The 19,325-nt window shown below is 43.9% G+C and overlaps 1 protein-coding gene and 1 long non-coding RNA gene across 2 annotated transcripts in view; one reads left to right on the top strand and one right to left on the bottom strand.

The window, feature by feature from the left end:
* Positions 1 to 12,123, bottom strand: part of LOC128590580 (zinc finger protein 596-like) — a 122,059-nt gene extending 109,936 nt beyond the window's left edge. Inside the window, exons 1-2 of the mRNA XM_053597920.1 lie at positions 12,090 to 12,123; positions 11,486 to 11,703 (exon numbers count right to left, since the gene is read on the bottom strand). The gene's annotated coding sequence lies outside the window, so the exon portion shown is untranslated. The remainder of the gene's footprint in view (positions 1 to 11,485; positions 11,704 to 12,089) is intronic.
* Positions 12,124 to 12,265: 142 nt separating this feature from the next.
* Positions 12,266 to 18,173, top strand: LOC128590582 (uncharacterized). Its single transcript, XR_008381296.1, has 3 exons — positions 12,266 to 12,478; positions 13,935 to 14,065; positions 14,572 to 18,173. It is a non-coding gene; the product is annotated as an uncharacterized LOC128590582 (long non-coding RNA).
* Positions 18,174 to 19,325: the final 1,152 nt, after the last annotated feature.

Genomic DNA, 19,325 nt, shown 5'->3' with positions numbered 1-19,325 from the left:
GGATCAATATTTGGAATCACACCCTCTGCCTAGACTTAGCCAGGAAGAAATAGAGCTCCTGAACAGACCAATTTCAAGCACTGAGATCAAAGAAAAAATAAAAAAGCTTCCAACCAAAAAATGCCCTGATCCAGATGGCTTCACACCAGAATTCTATCAAACCTTCAAGGAAGAGCTTCTTCCTGTACTGAAGAAATTATTCCAAAAAATTGAGGAAGAAAGAATCTTCCCCAACACATTCTATGAAGCAAACATCACCCTGATACCAAAACCAGGAAAAGAACCAAACAAAAAGGAGAATTTCACACCAATCTCACTCATGAATATGCAAAAATTCTCAACAAAATCCTAGCCAATAGATTACAGCTTATCATCAAAAAAGTCATTCATCATGATCAAGTAGGCTTGATTCCAGGGATGCAAAGCTGGTTTAACATACGCAAGTCCATAAACGTTATCCACCATATTAACAGAGGCAAAAATAAAGATCACATGATCCTCTCAATAGATGCAGAAATAGCATTTGATAAAATCCAGCATCCTTTTCTAATTAGAACACTGAAGAGTATAGGCATAGGTGGCACATTTCTAAAACTGATTCAAGCTATTATGACAAACCCACAGCTAATATTTTACTGAATGGAGTAAAACTGAAAGCTTTTCCTCTCAGAACTGGAACCAGACAAGGTTGTCCTCTGTCACCTTTACTATTCAACATAGTGCTGGAAGTTCTAGCCAATACAATTAGGCAAGACAAGGAAATAAAGGGAATCCAAATGGGAGCAGAGGAGGTCAAACTCTCCCTCTTTGCTGACGACATGATCTTATACTTAGAGAACCCCAAAGACTCAACCACAAGACTCCTAGAAGTCATCAAAAAATACTTTTTGATTTTATATCCAGTAATGTTTCAGGATATAAAATCAATGTCCACAAGTCAGTAGCCTTTGTATACGCCAATAACAGTCAAGATGAGAAGCTAATTAAGGACACAACTCCCTTCACCATAGTTTCAAAGAAAATGAAATACCTGGGAATATATCTAACGAAGGAGGTGAAGGACCTCTATAAAGAAAATTATGAAATCCTCAGAAAGGAAATAGCAGAGGACATTAACAAATGGAAGAACATACCATGCTCATGGATGGGAAGAATCAACATTGTTAAAATGTCTGTACTTCCCAAAGCAATCTACCTAGTCAATGCCATTCCTATCAAAATACCAACATCGTACTTTCAAGACTTGGAAATAATGATTCTGCATCTTGAATGGAACCAGAAAAATCCCCATATAGCTAAAGCAGTTCTTAGTAATAAAAATAAAGCTGGGGGCATCAGCATACCAGATTTTAGTCTGTACTACAAAGCCATAGTGCTCAAGACAGCATGGTACTGACACAAAAACAGAGACATAGACACTTGGAATCGAATTGAAAACCAAGAAATGAAACTAACATCTTACAACCACCTAATCTTCGATAAACCAAACAAGAACATACCTTGGGGGAAAGACTCCCTATTCAATAAATGGTGTTGGGAGAACTGGATGTCTACATGTAAAAGACTGAAACTGGACCCACACCTTTCCCCACTCACAAAAATTGATTCAAGATGGATAAAGGACTTAAATTTAAGGCATGAAACAATAAAAATCCTCAAAGAAAGCATAGGAAAAACACTGGAAGATATTGGCCTGGGGAAAGACTTCATGAAGAAGACTGCCATGGCAATGGCAACAACAACAAAAATAAACAAATGGGACTTCATTAAACTGAAAAGCTTCTGTACAGCTAAGGAGACAATAACCAAAGCAAAGAGACAACCTACACAATGGGAAAGGATATTTGCATATTTTCAATCAGACAAAAGCTTGATAACTAGGATCTATAGAGAACTCAAATTAATCCACATGAAAAAAGCCAACAATCCCATATATCAATGGGCAAGAGACATGAATAGAACCTTGTCTAAAGATGACAGACGAATGGCTAACAAACACATGAAAAAATGTTCATCATCTCTACATATTAGAGAAATGCAAATCAAAACAACCCTGAGATATCATCTAACCCCAGTGAGAATGGCCCACATCACAAAATCTCAAAACTGCAGATGCTGGTGTGGATGTGGAGAGAAGGGAACACTTTTACACTGCTGGTGGGACTGCAAACTAGTACAACCTTTCTGGAAGGAAGTATGGAGAAACCTCAAAGCACTCAAGCTAGACCTCCCACTTGATCCTGCAATCCCATTACTGGGCATCTACCCAGAAGGAAAAAAATCCTTTTATCATAAGGACACTTGTACTAGACTGTTTATTGCAGCTCAATTTACAATCGCCAAAATGTGGAAACAGCCTAAATGCCCACCAACCCAGGAATGGATTAACAAGCTGTGGTATATGTATACCATGGAATACTATTCAGCTATTTTAAAAAATGGATACTTTACATCCTTTGTATTAACCTGGATGGAAGTGGAAGACATTATTCTTAGTAAAGCATCACAAGAAGGGAGAAGCATGAATCCTATGTACTCAATTTTGATATGAGGACAATTAATGACAATTAAGGTTATGGGGGGGAGGAAAAGCAGAAAGAGGGGCGGAGAGCGGTGGGTGGAGCCTTGGTGTGTGTCACACTTTATGGGGGCAGGACATGATTGCAAGAGGGACTTTGCCTAACAATTGCAATCAGTGTAACCTGGCTTATTGTACCCTCAATGAATCCCCAACAATAAAAAGAATAAAAAAAATTAAAAAAAAAAAGAAGCACAAACTGGCTGATTACATAAAGAAAAAAAGCACAAGCCATCCAGATGATGTCTCCAGGAGACATACCTACCCTTGAAGGACAAAAGAAGACTCGGGGACAAGGGATGGAACACAGTATTTGAAGCAAATGAAAATCAGAAGAAAGAAGGTCTTGCAATCTTATTTTCAGATAGAAATGAATTTAAAGTTCATCTAAAGTTAAGAAAAACAAAGTTGGTCTCTTTATACTGGTCAAAGTAACACTACAACAAGAAGATATTTCAATTTTAAGTATTTATGCACACAACTTAAATGCTCCCAGATTTATGAAACAGACATTGATGGGTCTGAGCAATATAATATACCATAACATCAAAATAGTTGGGGACTTTAACACCCCTCTGACAGAACTGAACTTCTGTTTAGAGGTAAACAGAAACTAAACAAAGATACAAGGGACTTAAATGTGACCCTAGAACAAATGTGATTAATAGACATATATAGAACAAACCATCCTCAAGCTAAAGAATATACATTTTTCTCATCAGCCCATGATATGTACTCCAAAATCAACCATATCCTAGGATAAAAATTAACCCTCAGCATAATTAAAAGAATAGAAATTATACCTTGTATCTTCTCAGACCACAAGGCATTAAAGGTGGAACTCAACTGCAACAAAAATGTTTATCCTCACACAAAGAAATTAAACAACCTTATGCTGAATGATAGTTGGGTTCAGGAAGAAATAAAAGAGGAAATCATTAAATTCCTCAAATATAACAATAAAGACACAAGTTACTAAAACCTGCGGGATACAGCAAAAGGATTCCTAGGAAGGAAATTTATCACATTAGATGCCTACTTTTAAAAAACAGAAAGAGAGTACATCAACAAATTCATGAACCATCTTATAGAATCAGAAAAAAAAAAAGAACAATCTAATCCCAAACCCAGCAGAAGAAAAGACATAACCAAAATTAAATCAGAGATTAAAGAAATTGAAAACAGAAGAATCTTTTAGAAAATTAACAAAAAAAGCTGGGTTTTTGAAAAATAAATAAAATTAATAAACCTTTGGCCACATAAACTAGAAATAGAAAAGTAAAATCACTAATTACCTCCATAAGAAACAATAAAGGGGAAATAACAGATGCCACAGAGATATAAGATTATCTCTGAGTACTACAAGAAATTCTATCCCCAGAAATTTGACACTGTTGAGGAAATGGATCAATACCTGGAATTACACGTTCTCCCTAGACTTAATCAAGAAAAAATAGATTTCTTGAACAGAATGACTTCAAGAACTGAGATGGAAGAAACAATGAAAAATCTCCCAACGAAAAAAACAAAGCTCTGGTCCAGATGGCTTCACACCAGAATTCTATCAAACCTTCAAAGCAGAGCTTATACCTATACAGCATAAATTATTCCAAAAAATGGAGAAGAAAGGAGTCTTCCCCCAATATGTTTTATGAAGCAAACATCACCCTGATACCAAAACCAGGAAAAGACCCAAATAAAAAGGAGAACTTCAGAGCAATTTCACTAATGAATACAGATGCAAAAATTCTCAATAAAATCCTAGCCAATTATAGCTACACATCAAAAAATCATTCATCACAATCAAGTTGGTTTTCATCCCAGGCATGCAAGGCTGGCTTAACATACATCAGGCCATAAACATAATTCACCATATCAACAGAAGTGAAAACAAAGACCATATGATCCTCTCAATAGATGCAGAAAAAGCATTCAGTAAAATTCAGCATCCCTTTCTAATTGGAACACTTAAGAATATAGGCATAGATGGCACATTTCTTAATCTGAGGGAAGCCATCTATGACACACACAATATTATACTGAATGAAGTAAAACTGAAACTTTTTCCACTTAAAACTGGAACTCCACAAGGTTGTCATCTATCATCACTACTATTCAACATAGTGCTAGAAGTTGTAGCCAATACAATCAGGCAACAGAAAGAAATAAAGGGCACTCAAATGGGTGCAGAGGAGGTCAAACTCTCACTCTTTGCTAACGATATGATCTTATACTTCAAGAACCCCAAAGACTCAACCACAAGACTCCTGGAAGTGATCAAAAAATACAGCCATGTCTCAGGATATAAAGTCAATGTCCATAAGTAAGTAGCCTTTGTATATGCCAATAACAGCCATGATGAGAAGCTAATCAAGGACACAATTCCTTTCATGGTAGCTCCAAAAGAGAATGAAATACCTAGGAATGTACATAACAAAAGAGGTGAAGAACCTATACAAAGAAAATTATGAAACCCCAAAAAAGAAATAGCAGAGGATACTAATAAATGGAAGAACATATCATGCTTATGGCTGGGAAAAATCAACATTGTCAAAATGTCTTATACTTCCCAAAGCAATCTACAGATTCAATGCATTCCCCATTAAAATACCATCATACTTTCAAGAATTGGAAAAAAAATAATTCTTTGTTTTGTGTGGAACCAGAAGAAATGCTGTATAGCCAAGGATATAATAAAAACAAAGTGGGGGGCATCACCCTACCAGACTTTCAGCTATACCATAAGGCCATAGTGATCAAAACAACATGGTATTGGCACAAAAATACAGACACTGACATTTAGAACCAAATAGAAAATCATGAGATGAAACTAATATCTTACAGCACCTGATCTTTGATAAGCCAAACAAGAACATACACTGGGGAAAAGAATCCCTATTCGATAAATGGTGTTAGGAGAACTGGATAATCACTGAAACTGGACCCATACCTCTCATGACTTCCAAAAAATATTCAAGATCGATAAAAGATTTAAATCTAAGGCAAGAAACAGTAAAAATCCCTGAAGCAAGTGTGGGGAAAACACTTGAAGATATCAGCTTGGGTAAAGATTTTGTGAAGCAGACTTCCATGGCAATTGCAACAACAAAAATAAACAAATGGGACTGAAAAGCTTCTGTACAGCTAAGGAAACAACAAACAGAGCAAACAGTCAACCTTCAGAATGGGAAAAGATACTTGCATATTACAAATTGATCAAAAGCTTGATAACAAGGATCTATAGAGAACTCAGAATAGTCAACAGAAAAAGACCCAACAAAGCAGTCACTCTACTGGTCCCAGAAGTTCTCTATCAAAATTTCATTTAATTTTACGTTTTCACACACACATAAATAAATTTAATAACTGATGAGTAGTTGATCATTACATGTATGTATATACTGCATTGGAAGAAGGTTGTAAATAGATCCAAAATAAAGAGATTCACAGAACTCTGAAAAAAAAAAGAAAAAGACCCAACAATGTCTCTATGTTTGTGTCAAGGACACCCAACAGTCTTTGAGGATTTCCTCCCATCCCCAAATAAGAGCACATGAATAGAACCTTCTCTGAAGAAGACAGATGAATGGCTAAAAAAAATACGAAAAAATGCTCATCATCTCTAATCACCACAGAAATGCAAATCAAAACTACCCTGAGGTACCACGTAACCCCAGTGAGAATGGCCCACATCATAAAGTCTCAAAGCTGCAGATGCGGGTGTGGATGTGGAGTGAAGGGAACACTTTTACACTGCTGATGGGACTGCAAACTAATACAAGAAAGAAACTAGAGCACGACCTTCAAAGGCGGCTCATCCAACACCAGTGGGGCCTGTCCTGCAGGGCCCATGAGTCTGTGTCACCCTTCAACCCCCAGAGGGGCCGTCCTGAGACATCCAAATCCAGGTGTCACTATGGGCTCCCATGGATCTCTTTCTATAGAAGTCAGAGCAGTGAAGATCCAGAGAGCTTTGGACTGAGTCACTCCCAAAGCTCCCACGAGAGATGCTCAGAAATGTTTCTGCTAAACAAGGATGTGAGGAAGGATCAGGGAAGAAGACTGGAGAATGGTATAAAAGATGATCTGTGACCCAGAGAGGTCATCAGGTGAGGGTCTGCGGTCGGACACCGTGAATCTGTCCAGAAGTAATTCAAGGGCCTCTTTTGTCAACTTATCTCAAAAACAACTTGAATGTGGCCGGACAGGACAAACTCGCCCAAAATTTGAGCAAATCCATGAGGGCCAGATTTCTGGCACTATACATAACTCATGGGTTCCACACAAGGAGACACTGCATCTTCTTGAGAATTCTTACAGCCAAATAAAATATGAAAATTTGGCCCCATGGATGGCTGAGGATACCTGCCTGAATACTTCCTTAGCTCCAGTCAGAAAGATGTTCAAAGCCCATATTAAGTGTGATTATATGAGGATACTACAGGGCATTTTTCCTAAGATCCATGAATCCATGGAGATCTATAAGTTGAAGAAGGACTCAGTAAAGTCTTTTGCCTCTGCAAACCACCTTATTTCTGGAGCGGATTCCAAAGTTGGAGTCTCCACATTCCCCTGGATCATCTCCTCTCTGCCACTCAATAGTGGGAAAAGGAGGACAGGGAGCCCCAAAACAGTGACATTGAGATGACAGAGAACCTGCAGACAATTGAGGTTGGCAGACAGACTTTTCTTTTCCCTCAACACAGGACCATGAGCAAAGTGAGTCAGAAGCAGACTATACCAGCCGATAAATACAGGGCAATGTCCCCTGTAAGGTGAGCCAGGGTTGGACGTGAGCCCTTAATGACAAAATCAGTTTCAATGACACAGTAAACTGGTTTGAGGGAAAAGGGACCAAGAACGTAGAACATTTCCCAAACTCAGCTGGTCAGAGTGTATTCCAGGCAGAGGAGTTCCTCACTCTTCAGTAACATTCTGCTAACAACCTGAGGACCATCAGGTCAGAAAAATGTTTCATTTCATTTAGGTCTGTTATTCATTTTCTTCTGCCTTTGGGTTTGGTTTACTCTTCCTTTCCTAGTTCCTGCAGATATGACATTAGGTTGTTAATAGGTTGTTAATCTGTAATCCCTCTGATATCCACAATATATAAGGAACGGAAACAATTCAATACTAAAACACCCAATAACCTGACTTAAAAACAGTCAAAGCACTTGAATAGACACTCAAGGATATGTGTGGAACACATACACATGTCCACCAGGTATAAAATACTCCTCAATATTCCCGTCATCAGGAAAATGCAAATCCAAACCACAACAGGATGTCACTTCAGTCCTGTTTTTATGACAAAAGACAAGTGTTAGAAGGATGTAAAGAAATTGAAATCCTTGCACACTGTTAGTGGAAATGCAAATTGGCTCCAACATTACAAAAAGCAGTTTGAAGTTTACTCACCAAATTAAAAATAGAGTTGCCATAAGATACAGTAATCCTACCTCTGGTATTTATCCAGAACTGAAATCGGGATCTTGGAGTGATGGGCCCTGTCTTATTGCATGAGTCACAAGAGCTAAAATGTGGGAACGACCTGAATGTCTACTGATTGTGAATGGATAAAGGAAATCAGACAGCAGAAGACTATTCAGACTTATGAAAGAAGAATATTCTGCAACATTTATGAACTTTGAGGATATTTTGCAACATGGAATCAGCTAATCACAAAAAGGCAAATAGTACATGATTCCACTTCTATGAGGATCTAAAAAAGCCAAATGCAAAAAAACAGACAGTACCCTTATATCAATGGGCAAGAGACATGAATAGAACTTTCTCCAAAGATGACAGACGAATGGCTAACAAACACATGAAAAAATGTTCATCATCTCTATATATTAGAGAAATGCAAATCAAAACCACCCTGAGATATCATCTAACCCCAGTGAGAATGGCCCACATCACAAAATCTCAAAACTGCAGATGCTGGCGTGGATGTGGAGAGAAGGGAACACTTTTACACTGCTGGTGGGACTGCAAACTAGTACAACCTTTCTGGAAGGAAGTATGGAGAAACCTCAAAGCACTCAACCTAGACCTCCCATTCGATCCTGCAATCCCATTACTGGGCATCTACCCAGAAGGAAAAAAATCCTTTTATCATAAGGACACTTGTACTAGACTGTTTATGGCAGCTCAATTTACCATTGCCAAAATGTGGAAACAGCCTAAATGCCCACCAACCCAGGAATGGATTAACAAGCTGTGGTATATGTATACCATGGAATACTATTCAGCTATTAAAAAAAATGGAGACTTTACATCCTTCGTATTAACCTGGATGGAAGTGGAAGACATTATTCTTAATAAAGCATCACAAAAATGGAGAAGCATGAATCCTATGTACTCAATCTTGATATGAGGACAATTAATGACAATTAAGTTTATGGGGGGGGGAAGCAGAAAGAGGGATGGAGGGAGGAGGGTGGGGCCTTAGTGTGTGTCACACTTTATGGGGGCAAGACATGATTGCAAGAGGGACTTTACCTAACAATTGCAATCAGTGTAACTGGCTTATTGTACCCTCAATGAATCCCCAACAATAAAAAGAAAAAAAAAAGGAAAAAAAAAAAAAAACAGACAGTAATAGTGGTTACTCAGTATAGAGGAGGAAAGAAAATGGGCAGTTGCTAACCTATGGGCATTAAGTTTCAGTCGGTCAAGATGAATATACTCCAGAGATCTGTTGAGCAACATTGTATGTAGCCTTTGTCAACAGTAAGGTACATTATCTGTTAAGCAGGCAAATGTCATGGTAAAAGTGTTCTTGTGACCCAAAAAAAAAAAAAAACAGATTTTTACACAAAGATACAGAAGAACTAGGCACTAAAAGTGGTGGTAAACAGACCACCACACTGCAACTTGTCAAAGGCCCTATCTGAGAAGTGACTGCATGCCACCACCACCACCACCCCCAGCACGGAAGCCAGAGCCAGCCCCACAATCTGGGGCTCAGGTGCTGTGGGAGGCATTTTCCTGCCCAGCTGAAGAGCTCCCTCCCCACCATTTCTTCTTCTACCAGGGAATGGCCTACCCCAAACAACTCACATCAGGGTCTGTTGCCACAGGGCTCAGGGATGGAACTTCAGGCACTGGGAAAGAGCACATTTGAGAACAGAACCTCCTCTGGCTTCCCCACTCAGACTGCAGGAAGGTTCAGTGCTCTGTGTGCACTCTGTGCCTCTGTGTGGATACAACCCACGTCTTTTGGACTCCCACTCCCAGTATGCACGGCAGAACAGTGTGACAGCAACATGGGGCCTGGGCAACGTGTGAAGCACACTGTGAGCACTGTGCTCAGAAAACTCAGGCCAGGGCTGGCCCGGAGAGCACAGCTGCCTGTGCACAGCCTCATGTGCCAGGATCCAAATGCAAGCTCTACTCCTTCCCACTGTGTGACCTTGGCCACTATACTTCACCACTGGGGCTCAGAATACCCAACACAAATGAGGCCTGGTGATGACATCAGGTCAGTCAGGTGGCTGTGAGGATAAAGGGCTTAGAACACAGGTGGTGTAAGTAGGTCACCACACTGCCTCTAGGGCAATGTCCTGGGAACTGGGATATCCCCTTAGAACCCCATTAAAACACATATGAAAGGGCTGAGGGAACTGGAAAAAGACTTACACAGTACCCCAGACTCAGTGAGGGTGTCTCCTAAGGCAGGATGAGAAAAAAGGCAGAGATCCCAACTACTCAATGCTCAGAGGTACTCAATTGTTAAGACAAAAGAGCTGTGTGCACCTAGACTCTGGAGATGCTGCATCTGAGCCAGAGGTCAGAAGAAGTGCTCTGGGAAGGCATGGGAGCCACAGGTTCCCACCTCTATCCCTGGCCAACTGGACCAGCCAAAGGAAGGGCTGGACTGGCAGGGGTCTGAGGTCCAAAGAGGTTTCTTGCCATCTGGTGGTGGACATGTTGTTCCCACCAACCTAGATACAGAAGGGGCCACCCACCAAGCTTGAGATGAGGGCCTTATGGGACAGAGCCCCAAGTGACCCTATAAGGCAAAGGGACTTCAGGTGGAGGCCCCAGAGAAGGCTTGAAGACATCACTTGTCTCCTGATAGGTGCTAGACTTGTCCTGGGAAAACCCAAGGGCAGAGGCGGGTGAGAGGTTGAAGGTGAAGTCTCCTGTCCTGCATCCTGCCCAGCTCAGCCCCAGAGGAGCCTCTGGGGTGAGAATCTGTCCCTGGCTCAGTCAAGCCACATGCTCCCCAGCTGAGAGGGCCAACTCTGAAAACACCACAGGGAGAGAATCTGCACCACACGGGATCAGCTGGTGCTGTAGTTCAGGGCTGCTTCTCAGGAGATTCTGCTGCTCAGTGCACACCAGCCCACCCCTGATCATAGCAGGGCATGATCTGTGCCTCAGGCAGGGAATAAGCCATCCCACCAAGCCTAGGGATCAGTGCAGGCAGCACATCAGGGCCCTCAGACCAGCAGAACCCTGTGCAAAAGCTGAAGGTAGAGCCCATTCTGAGTTCTAGGCCCAAAGCCTCTCAGCCCTTCACTCCCTATCAGAGACCAGAGCCCCTTTGTGGACAGATACTTGGCTGATAGCGCCATGAACCCGCTTCTCCAGGTTTCTGATGGGGCCAGTGGGACCCAGGGTCACCACAGACCGACCTTGTGAAGAGTGTCTGAAAGCAGTGCTCTGGTCAGTGGGCAAGGCTCTCCCAAGCCCTCCCTGGAGTCACTCGCTGCAGTAAGATGAAGGCGATGGAGGTCTCCGGGTCCTCTCCACTGGTCACCAGATGTCACAGGGAAATGCCCTGACACTCTCTAGAGAAGGGAGGGAATGTGGGATATCTAGAAGGGGTCCCAGAGACAAGGCGGGGGTGTGAACATCCTGCAGTGAAATGGGACTCTCGTCAACCTTCCAACTCACCTGAAAGATGATGAGGTTTGTTGTAAGCAGAGTTCTCAGACGCCCACTAAAATCTCCCCAGGTGAGGCTTGTTGGTGGAGGGCTCAGACTGGCGCACCTCAGGGTCGCTAAAGAGGGCCCCCAGTACATGCTCCTGATGGAAGGCAACAGATTCGCTCCAATCACAGCATCACCAGGGGCGCCTTCTTGCCAAATTGAATGATTGAACAAAGTAGAAGCTGTATTTAAACAAAATTTTACTATTCAACATTTTAAAAACTAAGTAAACACTTTATATCTGGGTTAGCGTAAGGTAAGAGTGTTGGGCTGGGCCCTGGACCAGAGCAGGGCTGGGCCCACACCACCAGGAAGCAGGCAGCCAAGAAGGCTCCTCCCTGGTCTGTGTGCCCGTGTGACCTGGCCCTAGAGGCGGGAGCCACAGCCAACGAGAGGAGGAGCTCCAGCCGGGGCTGTGGCAGTGCCAAGAGCTCCAAGAGGGTCGCAGCCGCTCCAGCCAGTCAGGGCCTGTCCCCACCCCACCCCCACCTCCACCCCTCCCCCATAGGGGCTGCAGTGCCTGAGGGAGGAGATGTACACTCGCAGCCCCCCACTTCTCTCCTCCTACCTGGCCAGCTTCTCTCCTTGACGGGTAGAGCCAGAGAAGCGGGGCCTGGGAAGAGACACACCTCCTGGCCCCGGATTCTCCTTCTGATAGGACGGTAGAGTGAGGGGCGTGGATAGGGGCGGGGACTAGGAACCAAAGTACCGGCTCCGGGCTGTTCCCCAGTCGGAACTAATAGTGAGGAGCCCCTACTGGTCTTGCCCTGGCCTGGGCAACCTGGGCCCATTGTCCTGCCGTTAAACTTGCAAATTTGGTCCCCTGTGTGTTCTTGGAGAGGCTTCCTAGGGAAGATATATGCTGGGAAGAGGTTTGCTTTGTAACTTCAACCTGTCGTTACCCCAAAGGCAAGAGGTGACAGCTCATCCTGCCCAGGAAAATGCAGGATAAACGAGGTAGGTGAGTTAGGAAAAAAAAGACAGCGTGTGCTCAGACTTGGGGTTTCCTGTGCACTTAGTGGGAGGGACTCATCTCACTCTTGAGATTATTCTCCTTATACTTTGTGTGCTTTGTTTTACAATAAATGTATGTAGACAGTGACCGCTCTGTATTTGTGGTCACTCCATCGTCCATTAGGCAGGAGTGCGCATTCTTGGCACTGATAGCCATGAACCAGAAAACATCCTCCTTCACAGGGACCTAACATTTTTGTGCCAAAACTCGGGATTTCCTGTTACTTTCTGAGACCCCTTCTAGCTCAGGTAAGGAAAGGTGATGACAAGATGTGTCTTTGTTGGAGACTAATTTCTATGTTTTCAAGCACAAAGGAGACTAGAGGGGTGTGTGTGTGTAAGAGGCTGCTTAGTAGCACTGTCTTCAGGCTGTCCTGTTTCCCTGTGATTATCCTTAAACGTTCAGAACCTCAGGTTCTCTCCTCCCTACCCCCACCCTCAGAGTGGAAGGTAAATTACAAGCCCCTGTGTATTCTAGGGTTTCTCTGGTTAAGTTTTATGCCGGTTTTTTTTTTTTTTAAGGCAGGATGAGAAAGAAGGCAGAGACCCCACCCACTCAGTGGTCACAGGGGCTCAACTGTTAAGACATAAGGGCTGGGTCCACCTAGACCCTGCACATGCTGCATCTGAGCCAGAGATCAGAATAAGTGCACTGGGAGGAGACAGGGGCTATTCATTTCCACCTCTATCCCTGGCCAAATGGACCAGCCAAAGGAAGGGCTGGACTGGCAGGGGCCTGAGGCCCAAAGCTGTCTCCTGCTATCCTGTGGTGGACGCGCTGTTCCCACCAACCTGGATACAGGAGGGGCCACCTGCCAAGGCTCAAATGGGGGACTTGTGGTAACGAGCCTGAAGTGACCCTTTCAGGCAACGAGAACTTGTGTGGGGGCCCCAGAGAAGGCTTGAAGTCATCACTTACCACCTGACAGGTGCAGGACCTCTCCTGGGGAATCCAGAGGGCTGAGGAGGATGAGGGATTGATCTGAGGTCTCCTTTCATCCCTCCTGTCTGGCTCACATGCACAGGAGTCTGAAGAGCAAAGCTGCGTGAAGACACCGAGTGCCGAGGGTGCCCACTCTTGGCGACAGCCCCAGGCCCGCATCACAGAGCGCAGCAGACTCACAGCAGGTTTCTGAGAGAGGGAGAGGGAGGCAACAGGAAGTGGGGTGGCACAGCCTCCCCCAGCTCAACAGATCCCTCCTTCCCTCCTGCACCCTGTGGGCTGTCTGCCTTTCTTGCCATCTTATTTTCCAGTCCACTCTTTCTTCACAGAGGAAAGGGAACTGCTGAATCATGCTCATCAGCAGTTGAGGTGGACATGTTTGCTGTAAGATTTAGTGAGTTGTCTGACTTACTCTGATCTGGAAAAAAATCTCATTTTGTTTTGTTTTCCCTCCAGAGCAAGAAATCACCCCTCTTCTTAATGTGTCTCTCCAGGAGTGCCATGGTATTGGGGTTGGAAAGAGAGCAGTGACCACGTTTTACAATGTTGCAGGCTTCAGGTTCTCCTAGACAAGAGGCCTCAGAAAGGTAAATTGGTTTAGATGGAGCCCCAGTGTAATTGTCTCCTGCTGTGAAGCAGACAGTGTTGGTGTTGTATGATGACAAACACCAGGATCAGTGGGATCCTTTGTCTGGGATAATTTTGGTAAGAGGTCAACGTCCTGGATAAGTTTGGGTTTGCCTGTAAGGATGGTGTTCATAGACACAGGCCCCTCTGGTTTCATACCAGGATCTGCTCCCTGAATGTGATGTGGTGGGGGTGGGTAATGGTCCATGGGGAACTTGGAATACAGAGGAGGAACAGGGTCTGGGGGGAGAAAGTCACTGAGAGATGGGGGTGAAGGAAAATTAGGTGAGGGGGTCTTCAGGGGAGGTGAGAAAGGGAGAGGTGGAGGTGGATCATGATCCCGTGGAGGGGCTGGCATTAGGTTTCCAGAAGAGCTTTCTGAGAAGGTGGAGTCCAGAGTGTAGGATGAGTCTGTGTGGGAAAGTTCAGAATCTGCTCTTTTTTTTTTTTTTTTTTTTTTTGCCAGGGCTAGGTTTGAACCCGCCACCTCTGGCATATGGGACCGGCACCCTACTCTTTGAGCCACAGGCGCCGCCCCGGGAAAGTTCAGAATCTGAAGATGACACAGAGAAGTCAGAAGGATCTTCCTGAGACGTGTGTAATCGCACCCCCATGATCTCTTTTGCTTTGGCACAGATGTCAGAAAGCACCCTTCCTGGGAGTAATTGCCCAAATGTGATGGTGTCACAGTCCTGACCCCAGGGGCTGCAGAAGACAGGAGGAACAGAACTGCAGCGAGGATCAGAACAAGGAAATGGGGGCCTGCTTGCCTTGTGGGGGTGGGGCCACCCAAACCCTGCTGGCCCCCTTACCTCACCCCCATCCCTGACATCACAGTTCCCATGACTGTGGCAGGTGCACTGAATCCCTGAATGCATAGAACATACTTTTAAAAGTATGTAGAGAAGGAGAGACATTAATCACCTCATCAGGGAAGAAATTGGCTTCCTTTCCTCCTCTCCGGTGAATTTTTCTTCATGAGAAACCAAGAGATAAGGATATATATAAGGAAGTTAAAAGCAGAAGGATCATACAGGAGTCCCTTTATGGGAGACCCTTGGGATATTAAAGACAGATCAACAGACAGGGTCAATCAGCAGAAAAGGCCAAATGGTCAACAGTAATATTAGCAAGGTTCACGTGTGTATGTGGCCTCATTTAGAAAGTACTTTCATGTCCATTATTCCACATGCTGCTCAAAACCACCATGTGAAGCCCAGACACCAGTGTTCAGGTCAAAGAGGAATCTGAGCACCTAGGAAGTCAAAGTGGTTATGCAAATCCAGGGGACAGAAGTTCCAAAGCCAAACTAATAGGTAGTCCTTCCTCACCATTCTCATCCTCATACTGTCCACACCCATTGCCCGGAGATGTGTAGAGCAGAGACTCTGAGAAGTACCTCAGGTCCCATTCAATCCTGTCTCCTTTCAGGGCTCTGTTTTCCCAGCGAGACTGTATCTAGCAAATGACACCCTCAGAGATCATAGACCTGGGGCCTCAGAGAAAAACAGGGAAGCTCACCCTTGCAGAGACCGGGGTGAATATACAGAACCTTACCTCTGGTTGTTCCAAGTTTCCACCTCCTCTTGGCTCTGCCCTGATAATGAAAACAAAAAGGAAAGAGTAAAGTCTGGATTAACTTCTCTCCTCCTCTTCTCTAGAAAGCTCAGACATCCATTATCCACAAGTAATATGACTCCCTATTTTAATTAATAGAATTTTATTTTCCTTTATTAATTTTTTAAAGTGATAAAATAATTCCAATTTGTCCTTTGAAAAATTCAAAGCCTTTGGACTGTGAAAGCCTCACTTGGTGTCCTCAGAAATCCTGTGCTCAAGGAGAACACAGGATCAGAAGACAACTGTCGCATCTCCCTCAAGAGGACCCTGTAACCTGGGGACAGAGCTCAGTGGCTTTTGGCCTTGCTTTGCTTCAAGGTTGAGTGACAACTCACATGACAAAGTGATTCAACATCAAATTCTAGGACAGACTATTTTCCTTCAAATAACTCAAACTTTCTAAATATGCTAAACCAGGACCATGAAACCTCTGTGTTTAGGGTTTATTCCTGGAACCCACCACAACGCCCAGGCAGGCAGCCTGTGAGCCTGAGGTAGAAACCTCCATCCTCCAGAGCCCCAGCCCTGCCTACCCTCTCCTAGAATAGGAATGTTCTAGCAATTTCTCAGCCAGCCCGGCTTATTTAGATGTGTGGGAATAGGAACGGGAAACAACAAAGAGTTCCTCCAGGGTGTTTCTTACCATGTAGGCATCGTTCTTATCCCACGTGATCGTAAAGCAGGAGACCTTCATTTCATGGAATATATAGACTAGCAACAACCCCAACCCAACCAGTGAGGTGAGTTGGGGGTACACGTGGAGCAGAGCCGAGCGGAAGCTCTGCCATATTTCAAAATGGAGCACAGCATCCATCATCCGACCAGTGAAGCTGCGTGAAGCAACTGAGTGCCCACGCTTGGCTATAGCCCCAGGCCTGCATCACAGAGCACAGCAGAGTCACAGAGGCTTCTGAGGAGGCAGAGGGGATGACAGGTGTGGCACAGCACAACCCACCAGGTCTGTCCTCCCCTCCTGGGCCCTCTGGGTCCCGCTGCCTCCCCTGCCATCTTATTTTCCAACCACCCTTTCTTTATATCATATATCTGCTTCAGTGAAATTTTCTATTTGTTTTATCCATAATCCAGATATTACCAGAATTCCCTGTTACAGGCCAGAGCCCTTGAATCTCAAAAGTCTGAAATAGCACCTGGAATTTCTGCTTGTACGCAGTATTTATACCCTCAGGATGATACGTGTCCTCACATCCAAGCTTATCTCCAGGATGCTCTTGTTCAATCCCTTTGGAGGAGGCTGTTCCCTTATTCTTGCCTCCCAGTGTCAAGAATGAGCACTGGTGCCTAGCCAAGGAGGGAGTGACCACAGACACAAAGCAATCACTGTCAACATGCACTTGTTACCTCTCATAGTGAGACAGGACCCTCTCTGAGAATGAGGAAGAGACCCTGAACTCTGAACCACTACTTCCTACATAGGCTGAGTAAGAGAACTGGTTTATCCCCCCTTTCCCAGGCAGGATTGGGTGTGTCCTCCTGCCTTTGGGGTAACTGACAGGTTAGGGTTCCATAACAGACTTCTTAACAGCATGCACGTTTCCCACGCACCTTCCCATGAGTGCATAGAGGTCGAAACTTGCCAGTTTCGTTAAATGATAATGGCCCAGTAAGCCCAGGTCAGTGTATGGTCACTAGGAGGTACTCACTATGTTCCAAGTGGGGGAACAGTCTCTAGCTGGAACTCACCGAGACCCTGCATATCCTTAGGGAACTGCAGGTCCCGCCTGGGAGAGGTGTTCACTGATACTTCACTGAGCTTCTGTTCTGGTCCCTATGAGCTTTCAGTGTTTGTGTGAAAACTCCTTTCTGTGGTTGTTATTTCATTCTTTCTTGAGCATCACTTAGATGACCTAGAGGGAAGAATTTTGTTCATTGAGATAACCATTCTATAAGGAATGTTAATGTGGATGAATATTCTTATCTCCTTGAAGAGTAAAACAACAAGTTACCCTTTCTGCCGATGATGTAATATTCAGCTTGTTGAAACGAGAAACTAACAATCTTGTTGAACAGTCTCCCTTCTGCCTGAGATCTGACACTCAGCCTGTGGCCGACGGGCATGTACCTATCAGGTTCCTGTGCAAGACCTGAGACTTTCACTGATGTGGCCATTCTAATCCAGCTGTGTATTTACTGTATGTCTAGTTGACATGATCTCCTGGACCCCAAATTAGTTTACCTGCTATCACAGTCTAACCCCATCCTTCCTTTATGAAAAGAGCTTTCTTACTGAGCAGAACACCTGGGAGGATTCAGTAATGCAGAAGAGTGCTTCTCAGTACTGGTAGGCCTAATACTCCTTTGTGTAAGACAGTTTGTGACAGTCCTTTCACTCAAAATACAAGCTGCATAACTTACCAGTACACATAATTTTTTTTTTTTTTTTTGCAGTTTTTGGCCGGGGGGCTGGGTTTGAACCCGCCACCTCCGGCACATGGGGCTGACGTCCTACTCCTTTGAGCCAAAGGCACCACCCAGTACACATAATTTTTAACATTTTTTTTTTTTGAGACAGAGTCTCATTATGCTGCCCTTGGTAGAGTGCCGTGGTGTCACAGCTCACAGCAACCTCAAACTCTTGGGCTTAAGTGATTCTCTTGCCTTAGTCTCCCAAGTAGCTGGGACTATAGTCACCCACCACAACACTTGGCTATTTTTTTGTTGCAGTTGTCGTTGTTTAGCTGGCCCGGGCCGGGTTCGAACCCGCCAGCCTAGGTGTATGTGGCTGACGCCGTAACCACTGTGCTATGAGGCAAGCCAATTCTTAACAAGTTAATAAATCCCTGACCATTATATGTACAGTAAGAAAGAGAAACAAGAGGAAAGTCCTTTGTACTTTAATGTATTGTAATATTTAAATGTTCAGATCTGACTTGAAAACATAAGAAAGCAATCAGATGTATGTCTGTGCTTAAAATGAATAAATGTGGATGAACAAAAAAAAAGATGATAATTTTGCTCAAGAATTTCCTTTATATGTCAAAGAATTTTCTTTGTATTCCTACACATACACAGAATACACCCATTGATGGGGTCATGGTGACAGCCACAAATGCAGGTGTACCCAGGGGTTGTGAGCTGACGTCACTCAGACGTTTGGAAAGGCATTGCCATTGTCGTGGGATTTTCTCACAAGAAGACAATTCTTGGTATAGAAGCACCTCTTCCCTTGGTTCCTGTAATTGTTGCATTTAAAAGTTCAGGCTATATGAAACTGGTTGAATACATTATGTGTTTCTGTGTAAAGTGATGTGAAGTTCAAGTACCAGGCAGTCCTGTCACCTACATAAACGTCCCTCAGCTTATTCACAAGTGAGGCTGGGACCCTACTATGTGCTGCAGACAAACCTCACATAACAAGACCCGAACACCCCCACCCAGAGTTCCCAAACCCCGGCGAGGGGTTGATATCAACTCTGTTTAGGACCATGGGAGGGGCAGTGAATATCAGCGTGGCCCCTGGAAAAATCTCTATGTGTTTTTGACATAGAAGGAAGAAACCCACTACATATAAATATTTCCACCCAATGTGTATTCATTTATATTAACCATGAAGTAATTACGGAGTAGTCCCCGGTTGTGTAT

Source organism: Nycticebus coucang, chromosome 7 (assembly GCF_027406575.1).
Source record: "Nycticebus coucang isolate mNycCou1 chromosome 7, mNycCou1.pri, whole genome shotgun sequence".
Lineage (NCBI taxonomy): Eukaryota > Metazoa > Chordata > Mammalia > Primates > Lorisidae > Nycticebus > Nycticebus coucang.
The sequence above is the reverse complement of the archived record's forward strand: the minus strand, read 5'-3'. Positions and strand labels throughout refer to the sequence as shown.